This window comes from Nematolebias whitei, chromosome 3 (genome assembly GCF_014905685.2).
Source record: "Nematolebias whitei isolate Nwh7 chromosome 3, NemWhi1, whole genome shotgun sequence".
Taxonomy (NCBI): Eukaryota; Metazoa; Chordata; class Actinopteri; order Cyprinodontiformes; family Rivulidae; genus Nematolebias; species Nematolebias whitei.
Window position 1 is genome coordinate 18,741,940 of NC_056500.1, and position 8,655 is coordinate 18,750,594.

Consider the following 8,655-nt stretch of genomic DNA (forward strand, 5'->3'; position numbering starts at 1 on the left):
TTTGGTTTTTTCGGCATTCAGGACAAGTTTGAGGCGGAACAAATCAGTCTGGATGTAGTTAAATGCAGATTTCAAAAGCTGGAAAGCCTTAGCAACTGTTTTAGCTTGACAATAAACAACTGTGTCGTCAGCATAGAAATGTATGGACGCATTAGGGATGTTTTTGCCTACATTATGTATGTAGATTGTAAAGAGGGTGGGTCCTAAGACTGAGCCTTGTGGTACACCATTGTTGAATGTTAAATAACTGGAGGAAGTACCATTATGTTGAACACATTGCCTCCGGTCTGAAAGACAGTTAGAGAACCAACCAATGGTGTGATCTGAGAAACCAATTTCTGAGAGTTTATGACACAAGATGTTATGATCCACAGTGTCAAAAGCTTTAGACTGGTCTAAGAAAAGTGCAGCACAATAATCTTTAGCATCCAGTGCTTCAACAACGTCATTAAGAACCTTCAGTGAAGCAGTGGTTGTGCTGTGTTGTTGTTTCCTGAAACCAGATTGATGTGGAGGTAAGATGTTAAATGAGTCCAGGTAATTTTTGATTTGAGAGTTTATCAGTTTTTCTAGAACCTTGGCTAAAATACAGAGTTTAGAGATTGGTCGATAGTTGTTCAGTGAGGTGGGGTCTCCTCCCTTCAGCAAAGGAAGAACAAAGGCTGTTTTCCAAGTGTCTGGGATGGAGTTTTGTCTTATGGAGAGATTAAAGATGTGGGTCACAGGGACTGTGATGATGTGAGCAGCCAGCCTTAAGAAATAAGGTGGAAGTTCATCTGGACCTGCAGATTTTTTAGGATCAAGATCTTTTAACAGTTTATTGACCTCACTGACTGAGAATGGAGAAAAAGAGAAGCTGTGATTAACTGAGGATTGACTTGTAGGAGGGATTTGATTTGTAGAAGTTTGGTTATTAAGTGAAGTGGCTGATTTTTTGTTAGTAACTGTGTCAAATAAAGAACCAGAAGCAACAAAATGTTTGTTGAAACAAAAAAGCTCAAATTTGCACAAGGAATCTGAGTGGGAGTGGTAGCGCAGAGGTTAGAGAAGGTGGACCTGTGATCGGAAGATCGCCAGTTTACGCCCGGGTTCCGGCAACATAAAAAAAAATGTGGGTGGGGTAGGTGAAGCAACCACACTTGCCCCCACCGTCATTCGCCCCACTCTGGGCCAATGAGCAAGGCCCTTAACCCCCATCTGCTCCCTAAACAGGTCTCTCTTGAAAATGAGTTCTCGTGGCTCAATGAGACTGCCTGGATAAATAAAGGTAAATGAAAGAAGCTGAACCAGAACAAAATGTGAAAGGAGCAGTAAAAAGTTGTAAACAGATCTAAAGATATGAAGGATGTCAAATGAACTACATTCATGTTTTATGAGGAAAAAGTAGCAGAAACGGTCAAAATAGTGTGAAGGCTTCATAAACATCCACACAATAAAAAACTTTCTTTATATTTGTTTCATGAAAAAAATGCATTATTATACTTTGTATATTTTCTGTTCAATATCAAAATCAGCACCAGATATGTTCAGGCCGAAGGTCTGAAATGTTTATTTAGTCCAGCATAGTTTAAACAGGTTGAATTTTTTTCTTTTATTTATTTTTTTATTAAGAAGAAGAAAAAAAAAAAAAAAACACTTTCTTGATGTTATCCTGGATGTTTGTGGTAGACCACGGGATGTGGCTTGGTTTTGGAGCCATGCAGGTGTGGGGTCTGTGTACGTAGGCTGGCTATGCTGTCATGTCTCTTTCATCACCAGCCAGGCTTAGCCAATAAGAAGATAAGGAGACAATGACTGGGAGAGCAAGCAGTGGCAAGGTGTAACCACAACCCCCGGGTCTCCTCCCTGCCGAGTACTTCAAATCCTCATTAGGATTTTCAGCAAAGGAAGGAGGGATTTTCTGGATTAGGGTTTTGTCACAGCTGGCTCCAGGTTGGTGTTTGTCATGCAAGAGCATAACGGAGCTCTGACATTTTGCCGCCCTCCCCCTTAACAGAAACACTGCCTTCACCTGGCTAAGGCAGTAGACAGATGATCCACTAACCCTAAATTTATGTTATTTAGAAACAAAAACTTGCTGCCCTTGCAAAAGTTTTCTTTTGTGTCAGGTGTCTGTTGGTTTTGGACTGCTGCATCAGCATTCATTTTAATGGTTATTTATGCAGAGATAACCTTGAAAAGCATCGTTAGTTTGTTGTTTGCAGTCCATAACTCATAGTAGTATTTCAGCCTTGACTCTAATGCAGCAGTTCAAACAGGGGACACCCTACCTTGTTTTAATCCCATTCCTTCTTATGTTTATATAGCAGGGACACTAAATAGTTTTTTTTTCTTGAAGTTATTTATTCCTTCTTTTTTTTAAAAACTTTTTCAAGGTTGTTGTGATTATTTATCTACCCATTATAAACCAAAGCCGAAATGTTTTTTGTTGTAAGGACATGGCTATTTGTTTGAAGTTACGAGTTTTATAGACTTCTCTATAGCAAAACGGTAAATGGACTGTACTTACACTAGCTATGTTTACATGTGCAAAATTATTTGACCAGATGGAAATGTTTTCAGGTTAAATTATTCAAATGTATCCTTTACATGGGCACAGTCCGTTCATGACGAGCATTTACATGCAGCGGGCTTTGTTCTGAACAGAAGTACTGACATGCGCAGAGTGGTAAACTCTCTTTAAAAAAACAAAACAAAAAAAAAACACAGAAGAAGAAGAAGTTCTACTTCCGGTTTACTTCTGGGATGAACGTAAACAAATCTGAGCGCGTAAAATGGACCCGCGACAGGTTTTAATGACGGTGGAGACGTTGCTGCACTCCCTGACCGAGCTACAGATAATACAAATAATTTTGATCTCTTCCAAAGTTTCTAGTAGAAATGTTGTCGCTCACCGACCAGTTTTGCTTCCCTGACATGCTAATATTATTAGCATTAGCCAGGCGGAAATGACATAGGTCGCACTTGTGCAGTCAAGTCAGTTTTCACGATCGGGGAAAAAAAAAAGAACAGATCAAGTACATGCGCACCATTCGGGTTATTCTTCGGTGTAAACCACCCATTTTGTTCCGATCACAAATTATTTCGGATTGCGCTGGATAAACAAAAAAATAACCTGCACGGGGCGTTTACATGACGCATTTTTATTCCGAACGTCCGTTTAACCCGATTACTTATCTCCATGTAAACATAGCTATTGCAAATAGCGCCTTTCCATCTACGTAAAGATACTCAAAGTGCTTTACACTACAATCTGTGCCCTCGTTTACCTATTCATACAAAACTCTACTAGATAGATCTATACAAAGGAAATCTGAGTCTGACTAATCAGTGCTTTAGGTCACATTCATACACTGATGGGACACACATTGGAGGCAATGACAGGTTCAGTGTCTTGCCCAGGGGCACTTCAACATGTGACTACTGGTGGAATCGAACTCCCATTGGAAGACCCTCCTCAGTCTCCAGGGCCATGTTTCCTGACATGTTGCCCCGCCTCTAAGATGGTGTTTAATTAGGTTTCCAAATGTGTTTCACAAAGTGGTTCAGTGTGACAAAGCTTCAGATGAAAACTTCCTTCTCCCATCTCCCATCCACACAGTGCTGACTTTTGTGGATGATGGCAATGGTCCCATAAGAACTTTGCAATGTGGGATCTCAGGCATCCCAGATCAGTCATGTACCCACATGTTCCGCTATATCTTGTGTTTTACTGTCAAGGGGAATCCAAGCAAATGTTCCGGTAACCAATCGTGTCTCTGTTCTGAAACCGAACTATGGGAAAATAAATACGACTTATCAGTCTGCGATGCAGTGAGTTATCGCAAAAAAACCCACCAAAAAAACAACTATTATTCATGGAACATTTTTTGTTTTCTGCTTTTGTTGGTTGTTTTGATCTGACCGTGACAGATGTGACTAACAGTATGTGGGCATCACTGTATAAGCAGAATTCAATTTGTCAGAGACATGCCTTCATTTTAAAAGTTGCTTTCGTATTTGCCGCTGGGTTTTGTATTTGTTACTTGGGTCTTAAACTTGGGTCGGCTGCAGGTTTTGATGTTAAATGTTCTGATATGTGCGGCACCTAAAAGCATGTGTATTGTGAAAAGATCTAACGCTGTCTACATGATAACCAAAGATTAAAAAAAAATACACGCTTAAGTTTTATAATTTTTTTATGTTGCTTAGCATGTGTAGTGGACACTGAGGACTGCAGGCGACAAGGACTACTGATGAAGTGCTGCCTGGAAGGGGCGGATGAGGAGAATGTTTCTGATTATCTGATGTAGATGTTGTTTCAAACAGGAACCAGCACGTGCACCTCGCGCTCGACAAATGAAGCTGCTCAGATGGGCAAAGGGCAAATGTAGCTTTGTATCTTGGTTGTGACTGTAATAATGTGAAATTTTAGGTTGATTCATCTGCAGTGTTCAGGTCAAACAAATTGCAGCATATCAGTATTCACTTCCAGATGTAAATTTATACAGACTCGTTTTTTTTTCTGTAAACTGGAACCTGACAAACTGATATTAATGTTACACGACCCACACATGCAGAGACTACAAACACACATAACTAATGTGAGGATTTTAATTTCTCTTTATCAGTTTGTTATGTTAACAAAAAAATAAATAAATCAAAAGACAAATTCACTGAAGTAGTCATTAATTAACTCCTGTTATGGGTTTTTACATACTGAGTATTAAAAACAGCAGTATGTATGCAGTGGGTGCATATTCACATCTCCATTGTTTCCACATTGTTGAAAAGCTTTCTCACTGGAAAGTGTAAGCCTGGCTTGAATGACATGCAGAAAAACCAACAGGAGAACATGTCATGACAAAATCTGTTAAGAAAACCTAATATACTCAAGGGCCTACGATTTCACAGGTTTTACAGCACACTCTCTGGGGTCAAACATAAGACATCCTTTTTTACCCTAGGTTGGATCCTTTTTTTGTCCTCTTGCTTTCATTTCTGATTTAGTGCAGCTATAAATCCCGGGGAGGGTCCTGTAAATGCGGAGTGGTGAAACTACGCCCATAAATAAAAAGGATTTAGAACCAGGACTTTTTTCCAGGAACTCTAAATTCCGATTTATGTGGCTTGTTAACTTACAGAATTTAGCTGGTACTTTTAGTGTTTTTTCTTGTTTGTTCGAAGGTCTTGTAGGTCTTTCTTTAGAGCAAAGCTTCTTCTTTAAAACCTATTATTAGCAGAGGTTCCAGAAATATTCTGTGGTCAGTAGTGACGTTTTTAACCACTTCTGGTGGTCTTCCTTATTTTTGAAGATGTCCTGATATGTTAGTTTACTTATGTCATTTTGAGCTGCTTGTGCTCGTGCCCTATGGGTTGTTGACCTTATGCAACTCAGCTTATGACCTCGTGAGTCATGATGCCCTTTGTTTGCTTTTGCTTGTCAAGTCCTACTCTCCTCATTTGTGAGTAAATGATGGGTTGGGCGTCTCCAGTCAGTATTGATTAAATAACCTCTTTTTTTTTTTATGAACTTCTCTCAGTATGTATGTCTTTTGAAAATGTGTCCAACTACCAAGTGCTATTATTTTTAGCAAAATAATAGCTCTCTGTCCCTACATCCTCAAATTACTTAACAAAAGCTGACCAGCAACAATTAATCCAAAGAAATGAATTTTAAATGAGAACTTCTGCTGTGAAAGTACCAAATTTTTGGTGAAGGCTGCACAGAAGTCTGTTGGAGTCAGCCTCCCCACCATCACAAACATCTACATCTTTAGATGCAGGAAGAGGGCCACCTGTATTATGAAGGACCCCACTCACCCAGCACACACACTTTTTGTCCTGCTCTCCTCAGGAAGAAGGTTATGGAGCATTAAGTGTAGAACCACTAGACTGAGGAACAGCTTCTACCCTGAAGCTGTTAGACTCATGAATATCTAACCAGGATTATCACTGTGAAAAATCACATCATGTTGCTGCTGATCTGTTTAACGTCGATGTGTTCAATCGTACTCATCTGCTCACTCAGACTCATGTTCGTTCTGCTGTTCGGCATATTGTTTTTATGCTATTAGGGCTTAGCATATTTTTAATTGATGTTTTTCTTACTTCATATCTTAGATCTTATTACTGTTTTTCTTTTACATTTTATTGTGGGATGTAACTGGGACCCTGAGTACACAATCTCGTTCCACCACATGTACCACATGTGGTGAGAATGACAATAAAGAAACTCTGACTCTGGAATTTAGACACTGGATTTGGTGCAGATGAGGTTTATTCAAAATTTAAAAGTTTCCTACTTATTGATTAGTGGTTTTATATTAAAAAAAAGTATTAACAGTCAAATCAAAGTGGGAAAATATAGGCAAGTTTGAGGGTTATACAGATAATAGAAGCTTCTGAATTATACTTGATAGCGCCAGATTAATCGGCAGTAATTTACGACTAAAGTAGACTTAATTTTCAAAATTTTATCTTCAAGTGCTATGAAATGGAATCCTTGAACCTCACAATATTAAATGAATATAATCACTTGCTACAACATAATATTTTATCAATGAATCAATTAAAAATAAATAAATAAAGAAATGTTTTGCCTTCGTCAGATAAGCACTCTGCAGGTGTGAATAACCTTGAAAGCCGGACTCGGTGTGGCAGGAGAAGAATAGCATTGTGTCAAATAACAATCTGACTAACCTGGAAGGCAGCGAGTCTGTGGCCGAGTCGGAATAAAAGCTGCATAAAGAATTCGTCTGGAGCAGCAGTCGTGTCATCAGGGCATGACTACCCTGTTGGTTGGGGAATTAAATGCCAGGTGGGGGTCAGTTGAAGCACTAGCTGAATAATGTAGCACAAATGCATACATATGAGAGCAGAGTCTTGGGAAGAGGAACCACTGCTGAGGGCTGCTCGAGGAAGTGCACTCTGGGAATGCAAACCAAGCAGCTCTCATTTGTGTGTATCACCACTGGTGACCCATTGGAGGGGACGCTGGGGTGGATGGGGTGACTTTTTTATTGAATCGAGGAGCATGAAATAGCATAAATGCTTCAATGGAGCTAAGAAGGAAGTCTGGTTTGCATGATGTATCTTTATCCATTGATTTTATTATTTTTAATGGAAACTGTGAAAATGATACAGACCAGAGCTGTCAGACGCAAAACAAATCTATAAAGATCCTTTGCACAAAAACATACATCCTTCACAATAAACCTGTGTGTTAGTGTATCACTTAACATTAACATCTGAGATTCTGTCATTATTAAGGATGATTGGTGAGGTTCAAATAAATTGCTTTTGCTGGAGACTGGCCTATATCAAACCCTGCTGGGAATGACTCATGTGATTAATCTACAGATTTATAGTACTGTCAAGTTACTTTCAAGTTTCACTATTTCACTATTTGAAAAGGAATGCAAAATAAGTGCTTTTAAAATTCAAAACTCAATTTGAAACTGGTCTAAAAAAATGTTTACGTCTTGCAATTTTTCAGCTAATTCTAACTTCAACAGTGTCACAACTGAGCCAAAAGCCTTGACCTTCCTTGGATAATCTCAAAATGTCTTTTAATTTAACATTGAAATCTGCCAATGAACATTTGCTAGGGACCATGAGACAAAATTTACTGCTTGACGGTCATTGCAGTCATTTCATTACCAGACAATGTCCTTGCTCTTTCTTTTTTTTTTGGTGACCTAAAAAGCACTCCCTCTGTCTCTCACCGTACGCACAATGCCTGGCCTCAGGGCTATCCGATATTAGACAGTGAAATGACACTGTGCGCCTGTGTGAGTGCAGTCAGCTAACATGTGCAGATGATGTGAAGTCAATAATGCATTATGAAAAAAGAAGGGGGGGGGGGGGGTATTTATGACCTTGATGAGCTCCATAAAGCTTAATTAGGCCTAACGGTTGATTTACCTACATGGAATCTGATGAGGGTGTGTTTTCCTGCTGGTGCAGGACTTTTTTTATTTTATTTTTTTTTGTCAGGCAGCAAAACTTGATGCTTTGCAAAGGTTCAAATTCTGATAGAATAATAATAATAAAAAAACATATACTGTACATATGTAAAAGCCATCTAGATCGCTCGTCCGTTTTTGTCTGACCACAATAAAATGATTTGCTACAAAATCATATTTTTTGTTACAGCTGTGGAATGTACTGTGCAGGCTTGTTTCAACAAGCGGAGGATTAAACTACATAAAGACTCCGATTGTGCAGCGTTCCATTTTAACAGGCCTACGTAAACCATGTGTGAAGGGAAAAAAAAAAAAAACTTTCTTTTGTGGCATCCATTCAGAGAGAAATGACAAGATCTTTTTCAGTCATGTACCTATATCAAAGATGCTCCTGATAGCCCCCCTGCTGTTGCTATGGAAGTAGCTGAGATGTAAATGAACTGAAGTGAACTGAATGGTGGAGAATACAAATGAGGTTGGAATGCTCATTCTCCTGCTGCTCTTTGCTTTTTTCCTCTCCCAATTTCTTACTCTGGTCCCATCTTTCCTCCTCAGTTAGACTAACTAGAAGTCTACAGTTTTCTACATCACATAATGTGCTTTGGGATTTCCTTTTTTTTTTGTTGCAAATATTCAAATTAGAATGACTTCTGATCTGTTAAGAAAGACCATGATGGCTTTGTGCAAATACCTATTTTACACCCCAATG